The sequence below is a fragment of the Pelodiscus sinensis genome, chromosome 19 (assembly GCF_052426305.1).
Source record: "Pelodiscus sinensis isolate ZL-2025 chromosome 19, ASM5242630v1, whole genome shotgun sequence".
NCBI lineage: Eukaryota > Metazoa > Chordata > Testudines > Trionychidae > Pelodiscus > Pelodiscus sinensis.
In genome coordinates this window covers 27,547,574-27,563,595 of record NC_143070.1, presented here as the reverse complement: position 1 = coordinate 27,563,595, position 16,022 = coordinate 27,547,574, and the positions used below count along the sequence as shown (strand labels likewise).

Below are 16,022 nucleotides of genomic sequence, written 5' to 3'. Positions count from 1 at the left end.
TGAGGAGGATCAAGCCCCCATCTGCGTGATGTGTGACAGGTCCCAGATGCACTGCACGCACACGGCGCTGTCCATAGCGGAGGCTGCCCAGGAGTACAAGGTAGGGAGCTGCTGCCCTGTCTGCTGGGGAATTATTCTGGGTTTTAGTCACTGGCTAATTTCCCTGACTCTTCCCTTGCCCCGTGTGACTCAACAGCCAGCTAAAGCCTGCCTGGCCTGGGACAGGCTGTAACCAAAGAAATCAAATGGGAGGTGGACCCAATCAATGTCAGGCTGGCCTCTGGGAATGTGCTGCCTTCAGACTGGAGAAGGGGGGGTTACAAGTGGCTGGTGTTACAGATTTGATGACTAGAGATTGTTTTTATTACTTGTATTTGCATCACAGTCGCCCTCACAGACCCCATGTGAGATCCGGGCTTTATGCAAAACACAGCCAGGGACAGTCCATGCCCTGAGCAGTTTATAGTCTAGAGATAGACAAAAGGTGAAGAGGGGAACTGAGGCACAAAGCAGGGGAGTTAATCACCCAGTAGGTCAGTGGCTGAGCTCAGCACAGAATCCCAGTTTCTTCAGACGTAGTTCATGGTCCTAACCACTAGGCCATGCTGCCACCTCAACCACATCATGAAATGTGTCAGTTAGGTGGGAAAGGCACCTTGCTCGAGGCCCAGCAGGGACAGAAGGTTTCCCACTGGGATGCTGAACTCCTGGGCTGATCCATGAGGGGTTAAACTCAGATGCTGCGGCCAGCACTAGAGGAGGTTGCTGGACTGGATGTGGGACCCCGAGTGCCTTGAGTCCACCCACCATAGGGCTTCAGGCAGCGCAGGGTCTTGCCAGGCACCACTGGGATCAGACTGGGATGGAGCAAAACTACCCCCAGGCTGGAGCTGCCCGGTGCCGGTCTGACCTGTGCCAGTGGGTACCTGGGCACGGACCAGCCAGTGAGGCTCCCTTAGTCCCACCAGGCAGCCAGTGGGAATCTCCCAGAATGCACTGCTTCCGGGAGCTGTACTAGGGACTGGGGCAAACCCCAACCGTCCTGAACAGAAATCAGCCTGTTTAATTAGGGAGTCACTGACCCATCCCCAGAGCACAGGACATGCCCACGCCTGCCTGCTGGGCCCTCCCTCACCGCTTGGTCGGCCTCTGTGGGCCTGTCCCTGCCTCTGTCAGACCATCCCCACCTACGTCATTCTGCGTGGAGGTGCCGCCCCCTCCTGCTGCAGCCTCAGTCTCCTCCTGTCCCTTTCTCACCAGACAAAGCCACGGCCAGGGCTGAGTCCCCACCAGGCAGGGACAGAGCCCCACAGAACTGGGACTGTGCAGACAAATGGCCCCCCCAGGCCCTCAGACGGTGAGGAGGGGGAGAGACAAAGGGCAACTTCCCTGGGGTCTGCTGATTAAATCACTGCTGCAGTGCGCTGGGTGGCTGTGAGGGCTGCCGGAGGCGGGAGGGGGGTGGGGGGGGCAGGGAAGGGGACATGGTTCAGCGTGCTCCATGTGGTGCTGAGGGCTGACTGCCCCCATCCCTGCCCCTTCCGCCTGAGGCCCTTCCCCTCCAGGGAGGGTGGAGCCTCCCCCACTCCCTCCACTTTACCGAGCAGCAGCCCAGTGATGCTCTTGCTCCTCTGAGCCTCCCTGTAACGAATGGGCTTGCCCTGGTGCTTAGCCCAGCTCTGTCCTACCAGCGCAGTCCCCAGGCCTCAGGGCTGAGCTCCCAGCCCCTGTTTAAACCCTGGTGGCTCCTGGGATTGGCATTACTTAGGCTATGTCTGCACTGCAGGCTTCATGCGCAAGAAGATTTTTGCAGAAGAGATCTTCCGCAAAAACGTCTTGTGCAAGAACGCGTCCACCCTGCAAAAGCTCATCGGAAGAGCGATGCACTTTTGTGCAAGAGAGCATCCAGACTGCATGGACACTCTCTTGCAAGAAAGCTCTGATTGCTATTCACAGAATAGCCTGTGCTTTTTTCCAGTAGCACTTTTTGCACAAAAAACCCTGTTGCCCATCCACACACACCTTTTTGCACAAGAACTCTTGCACAAAAAGGAGTTATTCCTCATAGAAAGAGGAATACCTATGCCACAAAAAGCTCTCTGTTCTGCTGATCTGCTGCACATTTTCTTGCACAAAAATGCTCTTGATGTTAGGATGCTCTGTGCACTTTTGTAAAAACAGCAAATGCTGATCCGATAGCTAGTCGACTAGTTGATTTCCACCCCCCCATCAGACAGAGGCAGCAAAGGGCAGAAGAAGGGGTACTTGGAAGCGGCAGTGCCACACAGCTGAGCCTGGGATCAGCTGTGCAGCATTGCTGCTTTGAAACACCATGGCGGCGTTCAAAGGGGCAGCGCTGCACAGCTGATCCCAGCTTGGCATTTCAAAGGGGCAGCACTGCACAGCTGATCCCAGCTTGGCATTTCAAAGGGGCAGTGCTGCACAGCGGATCCCAGGCTCAGCTGTGTGGTGCTGTGTATGTGGAGCCTGGGGTCAGCTGAGGATTCCCAGCTGACCCCGGCTCCACATGACATTTCAAAGCGGCAACGCAGCATGGAGCCCAGGGTCAGCGGGGGACTCTGACTCCCACTGGGGATTCTTGTGCATTTCAAAGCTGGTACCCACACGCAGCCCGGAGTCAGCGGGACTTCCCGCTGGCTCTGGGCTGCACGCGGAATTCTGCATTCCTCCTTTGAAATGTACAAGGAGGAATAGGGAAGTGCATGTCGACTAGTTAATGGAAAGTCCATCGACTACTTGACTAGTCAATTAATCGCTAGTTAACATCCTTAGTTTTGCCATGATCTTGGGTAGCTGGATTAGATTCATATCTGGACAGGCCCTGAGCTTCCATGTCAGGGGATGAGTTCATATCCAGCCTTTGTGGCTTTCCCATAAATCCTCCTCCAGTTACCTGAATGTCCCGGGGAAGGGCTGTCTGCTGGGTCTGCTCATTTCCTGCTAATGGGTTTGCTTCTGTCCTCTCCCTGGGTATCTGTGTCAGTGCGGGGCCAAGCAGTGTTCCCAGTACACTGAGTGCTTGGGCGGCAGCTCAGGAGAGTTTCAGATGCTCCCCAGCTAATTGGCAGAATGTCAACAGCTAGGTGTTTCAGCTGGTGGTGCATATTTACACTTGCCTCAGCGCACATAGAAAAAATATTCCACACATTGATGAAGAAGTTTAAAGAGAATCTGGGTGTTGAGTCCTGCCCCCTACTGCTCTGGATGTGAATTCCCAGAGCCCATGGATAGCAGAAGATGCTGCCCATGACAGACATGGGGGTCTCCCTTTCAGAGGGACACAGGGGCCAAAGGGAAAACTGACCCACAGGGCAGAGTCAAATGTCAGAAATCTGAGGGTTTTCCAAGAAGTTCTCTTTGCTGCACACTCAGATCCCCATGAAAGGGCCCCGGGCTCCATCCATGCCCCTGACCAGCCCTTTCCCCATTTTCATACAGAAACAGACACAAGCCGAGAGGAAGAAGATTGTGGCCGAGTTTCAGCAGCTGCAGCAGTTCCTGGAGGAACAAGAGCGACTCCTGCTGGCCCAGCTGGAGCAGTTGGATGAGGAGATTGCGAGGCTCCAGACTGACACTGTCAGGAAACTCTCCGCACAGATTTCCCATCTCAGCGATCGGATCAGTGAGCTGGAGGGGACGTGTCAGAAGCCAGCGAGTGAATTCCTGCAGGTGAGACTGAGGGAGAAACGTCCCAGCTCCCCACACAGGGAAGGGAGGCTCCTGAATCACAAGCGCTGGGGTCCAGCCGTCAGATCTGGGTGTAACTCGGCGGGTGCATTGCTGCCATGTGAATGACTCTTGTGCTTTGCAGAGTCACAGGCACAGAGCTACTAGAGATGGCAAAGCCCCATTCGCTCAGGGGATCCATGTTCCTGGGGCCAGGGCAGGGCCTCTCTTCCCATGTTTGCAAAATCCCTTCCCTGAGTCCTGTGTGTGTCGATGGGGCTGAGATTCTTTTCTCTCTCCCCTCTAGGATGTGAGAAGCACCCTGAGCAGGTAGGTGTCTCTCACTCCCCTCACTGCCCAGCGCAGGGAAAGAGCTTGGAGCTGAAGTTAGCACCACATCTCCCCAGGGCCCTGCAGCCGGATGTGAGGGGAAGGTCACAGGCTGGGCACAAATCTCTGATCAGCGTCAGCCTGCGGCTCTCCCCTGGCCCAGCAGACTCTGGAATTCCCCATTCAGGGCACAGTCTGAGCTCAAGTGTTTCCTGGAGCTGTCACCTCCCTGGGGACTGGCTGCCTCAGGGCTCTGGGGTGGGACATGGGCCTGTCACTGCTGGGCACTGGGCACATTCAGCCCAGGGCAGCAGGGACCCAGAGTCTGTCCCACCCGAGGGCTGTTTGGAGACTTGTGGGAATGGGCTGGAGACGGGGGAGCTGGTGTCTCAGTCTAGTCCCTAGTGGGCAGATTCCTCCAGCCCTTCCCCTGGGAACCTCCTGCCCCTCAGCGCCTGGGGGCCAAGGGGTGAGTTGGCCGTGGAGACTCAGTTCCCCTTTTGTCCCCCAGCTGGTCTCCCCAGGCCAGAGCTGCAGACTGTTCATGGGACCTTTGAGGGGACGTTGCAGGGCCAAGGGCTGCGCTGTCCCTGCTCTCGGGCTGGGAGAACTGGAGGATTCGAACTCCAGGCCCAGCAGAACAGCCACTCACTGGCCAGAGCTGGAGAACTGAGTCACTCGGTGCAGTGTCACCATGTGACGTTGTCTCTCCCCAGGTGTGAGATGGGGCCGTTCCAGCTGCCAGAGGAGATTTCTCCTGAACTGGGCGAGCGAGTCAGGGGTTTCTCCCGGCAAACGACTGTGCTGTCGGAGACGCTGAGGGAGTTCACAGGTACTGAGAAGGGACGGGGAGGGGAGAGTAAGTGAAGTGTCTGAGGCCATGAAAAGAGACCGATGCTGGTCGTTTGGCTCCTAGTTAGATGAGGTTTCTGTTGAATAGTGAGGTGAGAATGGCGCCCGCTTGCCGTCCCACAAATGTTGGTTCTATTGTGGGGAGAGGCCTGAGTGAGAGGGGAAGTAGAAGGCGTCAAACATTTTTATATTAAATACTTGAGAGTACATCTACACTGTGGGACAAAGTCAAATTAAGCTACACAACTTCTGCTGTGTTCATTGCAGAGCTGCAGTTGAAGCAGCTTAACTTGGCTGTTGGCGCTGTCCACATAGCAGCAGAGGGAAGAGCGCTCTGCTGAACTTGACAGCTAATTCAAACCCTGGGAGATCGACAGCACCAGCTTCGATGTTCTCAGCAGTGTAGACGTACCCAAGTGTGTCTCTGCTCTCAAGAGCGGCTTGAGGCCGGCTGTGGCAGCTGACACCCCAGGCGGAAGGGAACTGAGAGATGGTTTTCCCAAGAAGTGCCACATCCCATAGGACAGCAGCTGTCTAGTCCCACCAGCTCCAGGAGTGACTCAGACAGAGGGAGGGGGCTGGAGCAGAGCAGGGTCTGTCTGGTGACAGGGCAGAGCCTGAGGAGGGGCAGCTCTGGCAGAGGCTCAGTAGGAGCAAGGGGGGAGCAAGAGGGGAGTGACTTTGGCCTGGACCTTTTACAAAGCCCTTGAGCATGAGGCTGGCATTGGGGGAAAGTTCCCTCAGCGATGGGATGGAGAGGAGGTTGGGCTAGAAAGGCGCCGTTCTCCCTGCTCTTGCCTCTAGATGACATGGCTGCCAGGCCTGGGCGTGGGCAGACTGGCAGTTGCTGCACCAACACAAGGGCAGGAGGCCCCACTGATGTGGAGGGAGGCAGCCCCACCAGCAGGCAAAAAGCTGAGCCAGCATATGGGGGGAGGTGTTGGACTGCTTTTCCCTGCTGACATGGAGCTGGGTTGTCAGGTGTCCGGTTTCGAACCAGACAGTCCAGCATTTGAGCTTTCTGTTTAGGAAACAAACTGAGAAAATAGAAATGACCGGTATTTTCTAAATAATAATAATAACAATAATGTCGATTGTGGTGTCATGTCAAGTGTTTCTGGTATTTTTGTAGAAACCATCTGGCAACCCTACACGGAGCCCAGGTGACAGGACACCTCCTAGTACTCACTGCTGCTAGCAACACCCTCACACCACTCCTCCGCCATGGGGCAGGCAGGAGGGGATTGTTCCCTCCAACTATAGAGGGAGGGACAAAGGCTGAGAAAGGCAAAGGGCCTTGTCTGACCTCACACAGCCAGTCTGGGGCAGTGCTGGGCACAGGACCCAGATGCTGAAACTCCCCCTCAGTCTGGAGTTTCACACCCTGACTGATCAGAATAACGTGACCTCCAGTGAGATACAGCCCCACAGCCCAGCCTAGGGATGGCTCAGCCAGTGGGTTAGAAGCACCAGGACACAGAGAGACTCAGGAGCTGCTCAGAGACAAGCACTGGCAAGAAACAGAACAATTCCCCCAGCAGATGAGAAGTTCTGGCTCATTTGCTGGGACTTAAGGAGAACAAGGAAGTCCTGAGTCTCCTCCCTGTGACTTCCTCCCAGCTCAGCCAATCAGAACTGGGACTAGAACTGGAAGGCTGTCTCCACACTGATGGGCTATGACTACACAGGCGGGTTATTGTGCAAGAAGGGCCGCAGAGCATCCACACTGCCCACTCGCTCTTGTGCAAGAAGTTTTACAGTAAAGCGTGGTAAGAAAGGGCTTCTTGCGCAAGAGCTACGCTCTTTTCTAACAGGTGTAAGTTCTCCTGCGCAAGAGGGCAGTGTGGATGCAGGACAAGGGTTTCTTGCCCTATAGCTAAAATGTCCATCGGAGCTTTCTTGCACAGGAGAGCATCCACACTGCCATGGATACTCTTCCACAAATGCACATCTCCCACAGGGCAAGATGCCGCCAAACATAGCCAAAAGGACCTTCAGAAATGAAGTCCAGTCCTCTGCCCTCATAGCAGGACAAATCACCATCCAGATGGATGTCTGTCCAAAACAGGAAGCTACCAGGAGTGGGGTTTGAACCCACACAGACAAACATCTATTGGAGTTTAAGTCCAATGCCTTAACCACTCGGCCATCCTGGTGACAGAGGAAAGGCTAGACGTGTGCAAGTTCACTCCCCAAATACCCCAGGGGCTCACTCTCAGAGCATCTTCCCGGCCCATCCCTGTGCCAGGACTTCCCACCGAAAGGGTGAGAGAGCCGCCCCCTCCCCCGCAGTGAGGAGGGAAGCAGGGAAAAGGGAAACCAAACAAGAGAAAACCCAACGTCCCCAGGGATTCCGAGGGACAAAGGCCTGGTGGGGAAAATACCCCCCCACACCTTCACCGGGCTATGTCTACACTCCCAGCTTCTTGCACAAGAAATATGCAAATGAGCCTAAGTTTAGAATATAATGGAGCCTCATTTGCATACCTAATGAGCTGCCATTTTTGTAGAAGCGGTTCTTGCACCAGAGAGAGCTGTCTACACTGCCCCTTCTTGTGCGAGAAATCCCCTCTTGTGCAATGTCACTATTCCTGAAAATAATCGTCGTAGCGGCATTGCACGAGAGGGTTTTTCTTGCGCAAGAATGGGCAGTGTAGACAGCTCCCTCTGGAGCAAGAGCCTCTTCTGCAAAAAAGATCGCTCATTAGGTATGCAAATGAGGCTCAGCGATATTCCATGCTTAGCCTCATTTGCATTTTTCTCACGCAAGAATCTGTGCGTGTAGACAGAGTCCTAGTGTTTTCCCTGCCTTGCATTTGGCCACCCCCATGGATCAGGCCAGTGATTGCTAACCTTTTTTTTATACCATGGACAGCCAAACCCATTCACAAACTTTTGCCAGACTGGTAACATTACATTTACATATCTGCATATCCATTATGCAAATAACAAATCTGCAAATATGGAAATAAACCGTTGCCAGTCCCTACAGATCAGTGTTTGCAGATATCTACACTTAAAAAAATTCACAGAAGAAATTCCCCTCAGGCTGCTGGAGGGGGCAGCTCCTCCCCCGGGGGGACTGGAGCCTGCAGAGGGAGGGGCGCAGGGAGAGGCACCCACAGAGGCAGGGGGCATTTGGGACACCCTGATTATAAACTTTAGAAATTCTGTTTGGGGCAAAGGAGTTGGTGCCCCCAAGTGCCACCACCAGGCACCTCTGCCCCCCCTCCTGCCCCATGGGGGTGGGGGAGCTGCCATTGTATCTCCCCCCTTCCTTCTGTACAAGCCCTGCCTTGTGTCTCCCCCTCCCCCAGCCAGGCTGCTCTTGCTCCCCCATTCTCCTCCCAACCTCCCCTGCCCCCTTTCCTTTCCTGTGACCCCCTCCCCCACGAGTTTCCCTCCATTGCACCCCTGCTCCCAGCCACCCCATGCCTGGCATGATCCCCCCAACCTCCCTTCAGCACCTCCTGCCTCCTCTTCCTGCCCCCTCCTCACACCTCCCTGTTCCCCTTCACCTCTCCTATCTGCCCCCACCCCTCTTGATCCCCCTCCCAACCCTCTCTGGGATGGCTCCCCCCACCCCGCACGAGCTGGTAACAGCTTCCCTGGCCCCAGGCTGGGATCAGCAGCCCTGGGCCAGATCCTCCCACTGCAGCCCTGGGGGGTCGGCTCTCTGGGAAGGTGAGGGGGCCTCTCCTACCTGCCTCCCCAAATGCTGCCTGTTACACCTTGGTTCGGTGATGTGATGGGAGCCTCAAGGGTTAAAGCCGACTACCCAGTGAAAACTACTGGATGATGGTGAAACAAATGATATTTATTAAGTGGTCAAAACCAGCAATTAACAAGTAGGTGTTTAAACTAGCAATTGCTCAGTACTTTTACTGCGTAGAAAAGCTTGGGCACAATTATACCCAACTGATTACAATTCTTTGATTACAATTCACTTATATCAAATCACTATCCCTAATTCGCCTAAGACAACGCAGCATACAAATAAAAAATACAAAAAAACAAAGCCAAAGTAATGATAATAAAAGAACCATCCAAAGCCAATCCCTCCAATGTCACTTTAGGACAGCTGGTGGAGTTAGTCATTGATTTTTTACTGTTACAAGTTGACAACTCAAAGGTTTTTCTTCTAACACTAATACCTGGGCTAAAGCTTAACCCTTTCACATAGCACAAAATCACACTATCTATACAATACAATTAATATGACTTACTTATACTTCACAGGATTATAGGATATAATTAATACAGCTTAACTATTAACTAAACCATCAATTAATAAATTTAAGCAATACTTACAAATCCAGAAACGATAACGACACAAAGACACACTAGAACTCGGAGCATGCTCAGGACTCGTGCACCCCTATATTTGATTCGAAGGGTGGAGAGGCAGCCTCAGGGTGATCAATCCTTTAGCCAGGCAAAAAAAAGACACGTGCCCTCAATACACGGAACCTCCGTCGAACAAAGGGATTGAGGGTCTTTTATACAAAACTTCGGTGTCTGTTGCCATGCTAGGGTCTGCATTTGGCAGGGCCTGATAGGCTAGTGATGAGGTAGTATGACAATACTGCCCTATAGAAATTTTCGTGATGTATGCGTGATCCCCTCGTGGACAGGACCAGATGGGGCATAGTTAGTGTTAGACAATTATGTTTTATTACCCTATGTTTACTTTTTCCCTTGCCCCTAAGACTGGTCAAGCTACGGTCAAATGAGGCTTATCTGTAAGCACTATCTAGTCATGCTCACCTCCCTATTTTTTGGCGCCTGTGAGTCCCAGAATGCCTATAAGATCAAATTCCATTCACAAAACTGCATTGTGCTGCCCATGGTCCTCTGAGTATCTGGGTTTTGTATGAGGGGCCTTGTGTGGCAGGATGGGCTATATGCGAAGGCCGTGGACAGAAAAAGCCTGCTTTACAACACTGCCCACCCTGGGGCGAGGGCTGGGCCGGGCAGGGGCTGTCCAGGCTGGGGGTGCTGCCGTGGGAAAGGTCCCCAGGGAGCAGCTTTCTACATCCCACCGGCCCTGCAAGAGATTCCCCCTCCTGGCTGCAGCCCGGGCCCGGGGGCCCAGCAGTGCTGCACCCAATGCTGGGCCTCAGGGGATCTGCTCGGAGCCGACCCCCAAAGGCCCCACGAGCAGGGGGCAGGAAAGGAGCCAGGTTGAGGCTTTGCAGGGAGCAGGCCGGGGACCTGGCAGGAGGAGGCTCCAGCGTGCACAGAGTCTGCGCAGGGCCAGCCTGCTGGGAGGGGAGCAGGAGCATCCAGCACCATTCAGGCCAGCGGCAGCCAACACTGGGGGAGCTCTGAGACTCCAGGGCAAAGGCCTCCAGCCCCCCAGCCCTGGGGTTAGGTGGCCCTGGAACAAGGCCCCCTGGAGTAGCATTGTGGCCAGGGGGCTCTGACCCACAGGGGGGCTGGCCCCAGAGCCCAGGGCCTGGGAGTCTGGTCAGCAAGTGAGACTCGCCCGTCAGTCCAAGCTGCTTTCTCCCCGGCTGCCGTTCCTGCCTGTCCCGTGCCAGCGCCACACGCAGGCCAGCGGGGCAGGACGGGGGGTTTTAGTGGGGCCCTGCTCTCAGTCCGTCCCTCACAGGCCCTGTGGGCTGCTCGAGGGCTGAGCCCGTCGCCCAGGCCTGGAGCGGGGATGGAACATGGGGCACGTTTCCCCCTGTGAGCGTGTGCGGGGGCAGGAGGGAGCCACACGGGCCCGGCTGAAGGTTTTGTGCTGGGGCTGGAGGCTTGAGCCCGAGCTGCTGGACTCAGCGGGACTTGCTCCTCTCCCCTCTCCTGCCTTGCTGCCTCCTTTGGCCGCAGCGCTCAGGGGCAGCCGCGAGAGCCGGCACCAAGGGCAGAGGAGGCCGAGGCACAAGCCCCTCAGAGGGGACAGGCCTGAGGCCTCTGGCTTGCCCAGGCTCACGCCAAGGGGCTTTCTGTGGTGCCGGGCGAGGGAGGGAGGCCAGGCCCAGGCCGGTGGGAGAAGGGGCAGTGCCTGCCAGGGCAGCAAGGGGAGCTGCAGGGAGCGAGACGCGGCGTTTCTGCCTGGATCACTCAAGGGTCCTTCTGCGGGTGAAGCGCCTGTGACACCCCTGTGCTGCCGGGTTCTCCTGTCCCTCCCCTGGGAGGCCGGCCCCTTCGGGGGGCTCTTGCCCTGGCACTCGGCCAAGGGCCACCTGGGCAAAGCAGCCTGCCCCAGGCACCTTCCATAGCTCAGCTGGCAGAGCAGAGGCCTGTAGCGGGTGCTCGGCAAGTGTCCTTAGGTGGCTGATTCAACTCCAGCTGAGAGGAGAGATTCTTCTCCCTCCCCCTGGCTGCAGGCCCGGCCTTAGGACCAGGTGGCTGCCTTGGGTCTGTCCCTTTGGGGCCTGGTGCTACAATTGACAAAAAGGTTTTGGGTTCCAGCTGCCAATCTAATGTCTTGGGCTGTGCAGACCTTGAGTGCAATGTTACAATTGCTTTCAAGGAGGGCACCATGGCTTAGTTGGCTAAAGCACCTGCCTAGTAAGCAGGGGATCCTGGGTTCAACTCCCAGTGGTGCCTTGTTGCCAGGTCAATGGGTCTTTTCTTCCCACCATTCTTCAACATGTATCTGGAGTTGGTTTTACCTTCAGTTGAGCTTGGTGGTGCCCTCACAGTGGGAGTAGGATAGTAGCAAAGAGCAGGAGGTGCCCTAGGGGTTTGATTTAGTGAGGCTTAGCTAGACTTGCTAAATCAAGCTCTGGAAGATGGATTGCAGCAGTGATCTCCACCTGAGTGAAGACATGTCCTAATGGTGCAATTAGTTAGATGCCGACAATAACGGCCCCACTGCTGGTAACTCACAGAGGCTACATCTACACTAAGGCTGTGTCTAGACTGCATCCCTTTTCCGTAAAAGGGATGCAAATTAGACACATCGCAATTGCTAATGATGTGGGGATTTAAATACCCCTTGCTTCATTTGCATAAAAATGGCTTCCGCTTTTTTCCAGCTTGGAGCTTTGCTGGATCTTTCAGAAAATAAAACCTTAAAATAAGGTTTAATTTTCTGAAAGATCCACGTCTAGACTGGTGCTTTTTTCCAGTAAAGCACCGAGCCTGCATGTTGCACAGCACTGGTAGGAGACATGGAGGGTCTATTGGCACCTGCAGCCTCTCAGAACAACCCCCAAGTACCAGCCCTTCCCTCCACCCTTACTGGGGTCTGCTGGGAATTGCCTGGATGCCAGCCCACCCCAGTGTCAGCCTAAGGACTGACTAGTCTGTAAAAGCTGCATCCTGGAAATGAGGAAGCAGCTAAAGTGACTCTGGTGGGACTTGAACCTACAACCTTTGAATGTCTAGATGGGTTCACATTAACCATTGCAGCTTAGAAGTCCAACATGTTTTCCATTGCACCACAGAGCCTGACGGACTGTTGGTATTGATATCTCCACTCTCTTCTTTGCAGCTTGGCAATTGCTGGGGGAAAAGGAAGAGGAGCCAGGTCTGTCTCTTTCGGGAGAGGAGGTAGGAAGAGGGAAGGGGGTCACTGAGCCCCCAGCAGTGAAAACTAGGAACCAGGACAAAGCTGCAGTTGGAGAACATGGGCATCAATCCCACTACTTTTTGCACACAAAGCAAGGTGTTTCCCATTTCAGTTAACTCCCTGCATATGAGCACCTCTCCTGCCCCACCCACCTGGTTCAAGACCCCACAAGGTCTCTGTAGCAGCCTGAGGCTCCTTTCTGAAAGGGCCACTTGTGGGACTGACACCCGTGGGCCGGCTAGCTCGGAGGTTTAGGGGACATGGTGCTCATATCACACTGACATGTTTTAAGAGCAAGCCCCTTGTTTCAAACGATAACGGGCTCGCTATTCCGACGCCCCTGCAAATCTCATGGCAGGAGGAGTGAGGGGCATTGCGGAATAGCGATTTATTTCAAACTAAGTGCTGTGTAGTCAGCACCGAATTACAAAATAAGCTATTTCAAAATTGACTCAAAAAAAGCTACACAATTGCATCGCTTATTCTGAGCTATGGGACACACCCCTAGTGATTTAGAGCCCAGCTCTGCCCCCAGATCCCTGCTCCACGCACCCACGTACTGACTCCCTCGCTGCCATGGAGCTGTTTGCATTGGCCTCTTCTCTCTGTTGCCAGGCTTCAGCCAGGACTGAGACTCAGGCAGGAGAATGTGACCCGGCTCCCTGCACCTGGGCCCTGCATTTCTCATCCCTTCAGAGACACTTGTTAGTGGAGGAATAAATCACAGTCACATGAGTGTAGATTATGAAATGTTGTTGTTGCCTTGGAAACTCCCCACAGACCTTCCCCTGGGGGTCCCGGGCAGCCCACTCACATTGCACAGCTCACTTTGAGGTGAGGGTGATGTGTAGACGCATCCATCCTGCACAGCTTACTTGGAGGTGAGGGTGATGTGTAGATGTGCCCACCCTGTTGAGGGCCAGCCTGCTGGGGAGAGGTTCTGGCCACTTCCTTTCCTTGTCTGTCTCAGACAGTGTCTACATTCCAGGGCTGTGTCTATACTGCCGGCTTTTTGTGCAAGAGCAGATGTTCTTGCAGAAAAACTTGCAGAGCGTCTACACTGCAGGCACGTTCTTGCACATTTAAATGTATAGTACAGCATCAGAAAACAGGGCTTCTTGCACAAGAGTTATTCCTCTCCCCATCAGGAATAAGCCCTCTTGCGCAAGAACTCATCCACAAGGAGGCAGTGTGGAGAGCCAACAGGGATTTCTTGCTCAAGAAAGCCCGATGGCTAAAATGCCCATCAGAGCTTTCCTGCGCAGGAGAACGTCCACACTGCCATGGACGCTCTTACAGAAAAGCACTTCTCTTGTGCAAAAGCACATGGGAGTGAGGACACACTGTTGTGCAAGACCTTTTGCACAAAACAGTTCTTGAGCAAGAAGTCTGCAGGGTAGATGTAGCCAGCCCCTCTCTCCAGGGAACTGCAGCCCCTCGACCCAGGCAGCTCCTCCCAGCATTCAGGAGGCACCAGGCCGAGAAGAAACCGTCTGACACGGTGCTGCCAGGCAGGGGCCTCACTGCTAGTTACTGTTCCTGTTCCAGGAGCAGAGCGAGTTTTACCCTGGGCACCGATATTGAGGGAGTGTGCCCCTGTTTGTGTGTGAGCCCCCATGGCACCCATTGGCGCCTGCTGGGGGGTGGAGGGTCCCCTGGTGCCATAGCTCCTCCTGGGGAGGGGTGGAGGGACCCCTGGTCCAGTATTTCCTGCTGTGGAGAAGTAGAGGTAGCCCCTTCCCTATAGCTCCTGCCAGGAGGGACCCTGACCCCTTATCTCCTGATGCGGTTTCAGTTTTTCCCTGGCGGATGCTCCAGACATGAGGGATGCCAGCGCACTGGCCCAGCCCGGGCCGGCAGTGATGGTTTTTACACATGCAGGGAAATTCCCCGGCTTCTCCCCCTCACAGAGCTGCTGCCTTTCCCTGAGGGAGATGAACTGCGGGTGCGGGACAGCTCCCTGCCAGCAGGGACAGCAGCCAAGGCACCAAATATCGCTGGGTCTGCAGCCAGGGTTGGGAACTGGGCAGGGAACAGGAGGCTTTTGTGTCACACACGTCTCAGGTAGGACGGACCCTCACTGAGCCCAGACTGTGACTGGTCCTAGCCAGGAATGTGTCTGGGGCTGGTTTGTGAAACTCTAAGGCCCTGTCTACACTGGGCGTAAGAGCGACGCTGCCGCGGTCGATGTTCCGGGCTCTAGGGAAGACCGGCTGATTGGGACTGAGCTGTGCAGAGTCTTGTAAAGGGAACCGCAACTTCTCTGCGTATTTGCCGAGTTTTATATGAGGGTTTAACAGAAGGGACGTTGTGAGCTCTGGAACAAGGTGGGTGGGGCAGGAAAACTGCACACAGGCAGGGGAATTAGCTCAAGTGGTAGAGCGCTCGCTTCGCATGCGAGAGGCAGTGGGATCGATACCCACATTCTCCAGTGATAGATGTTTGCTGCTTCCTCTTTTTTCACAGGCAGAGCCAGCCAGGGGCTAAGTGCTTTCAAGGGCTTCTTCCATAAGGCAATGGGCTGGTTTCTGCAGTGCAGGGGGTGTTCCATTTGCCTCACAGGGAGCAGTTCCCTGGCTAAAAGTCAGGCAGGCAAAGTCCAGCCTGTAACACCCATTGGAGGGGATTCACCTGCCTGGGGAGGGTGGGAACAGAACAGCACTTGGGAGCTTGGCTGCCAGCTGCTTAGCACATCTGGACACAGAAGAATCCCAAGACTTGGTTCTACCAGGCTCCAGTTTCCCCTCTTCTGTTTCTTTTCAGCTCCCTGCAAACTGCCTCCCAGCTGTGGGTGAGGCTGAGTGTGTGTGAAACCAGCTGCGCTTTGGATGATTTTGTTAATTGTTTAAAAAGCCTCAGGCACCTCTTCTGCCTGGGGAGGTGTCTGTAATAGATGCCTAGTGTGACATCACCCTGGGGTTTTAACCCTTTAACCTCACCCAGGGATTGACAACAAGTCTGTCTCCTGTGTCCATCTCCGCCTCCGGCCAAGTGTTCGCATGTTTCATATCTAAGGAAACTCCTCCTCCCCTTTTCCCTGCCTGCCTTTCCTGAGCAAGCTCTACCCTTCTGTGCCAAAATTCCAGTCGTGTATTATCCCACCAAGTCCCTGTGATACCAACTTGTTCCCGCCTATTACCCATCGTTCCTGTGTGTCTATACCAGCGTCTAAGACACAGATTAGATTTTTGCTTCCCAGTGGTCCCATTGTAGAGAAATCCTTGTGATATTATAGTTTGTATTAAGATCCTGTCCTTTTAGATCTATCTCTGTTAAGTGTTCTTATAGAATCCCTGTAACATTTCTCCTATAACTTTGTATTAAGATATATAGACCTTGTAAGAAAAAATGTCTTTTGATCTCTCCTCTTTCCTTGATTGCCCTGTTGAAATGAATGAGGCATGAATGGAGAATGAAAAGTGAGCACCTCCAGCAGCAGTTGCCAGGGTGGAGAAGGTCTGGGAGCCAGATCTAAGACAATACCTGCAAAGTGAGCTCATTAAAAAGACTGGACATACAGATGCCTTGGGAGTCAAGCAGCAAGTGCCTGCCCTTGGAAGAACTCTCTTTGAAGCAGCATTAAGAAAGGCGAGGTGATGACTAATTGGCTGCATGAGAGGGATAAATA

At 54.2% G+C, this 16,022-nt stretch overlaps 3 non-coding genes across 3 annotated transcripts; 2 read left to right on the top strand and 1 right to left on the bottom strand.

The window, feature by feature from the left end:
• Positions 1 to 6,942: 6,942 nt before the first annotated feature.
• Positions 6,943 to 7,025, bottom strand: TRNAL-UAA (transfer RNA leucine (anticodon UAA)). Its single transcript has one exon. It is a non-coding gene; the product is annotated as a tRNA-Leu (tRNA).
• A 4,328-nt stretch (positions 7,026 to 11,353) lies between these two features.
• Positions 11,354 to 11,427, top strand: TRNAT-CGU (transfer RNA threonine (anticodon CGU)). The gene has a single exon. It is a non-coding gene; the product is annotated as a tRNA-Thr (tRNA).
• A 3,325-nt stretch (positions 11,428 to 14,752) lies between these two features.
• Positions 14,753 to 14,825, top strand: TRNAA-CGC (transfer RNA alanine (anticodon CGC)). The gene has a single exon. It is a non-coding gene; the product is annotated as a tRNA-Ala (tRNA).
• Positions 14,826 to 16,022: the final 1,197 nt, after the last annotated feature.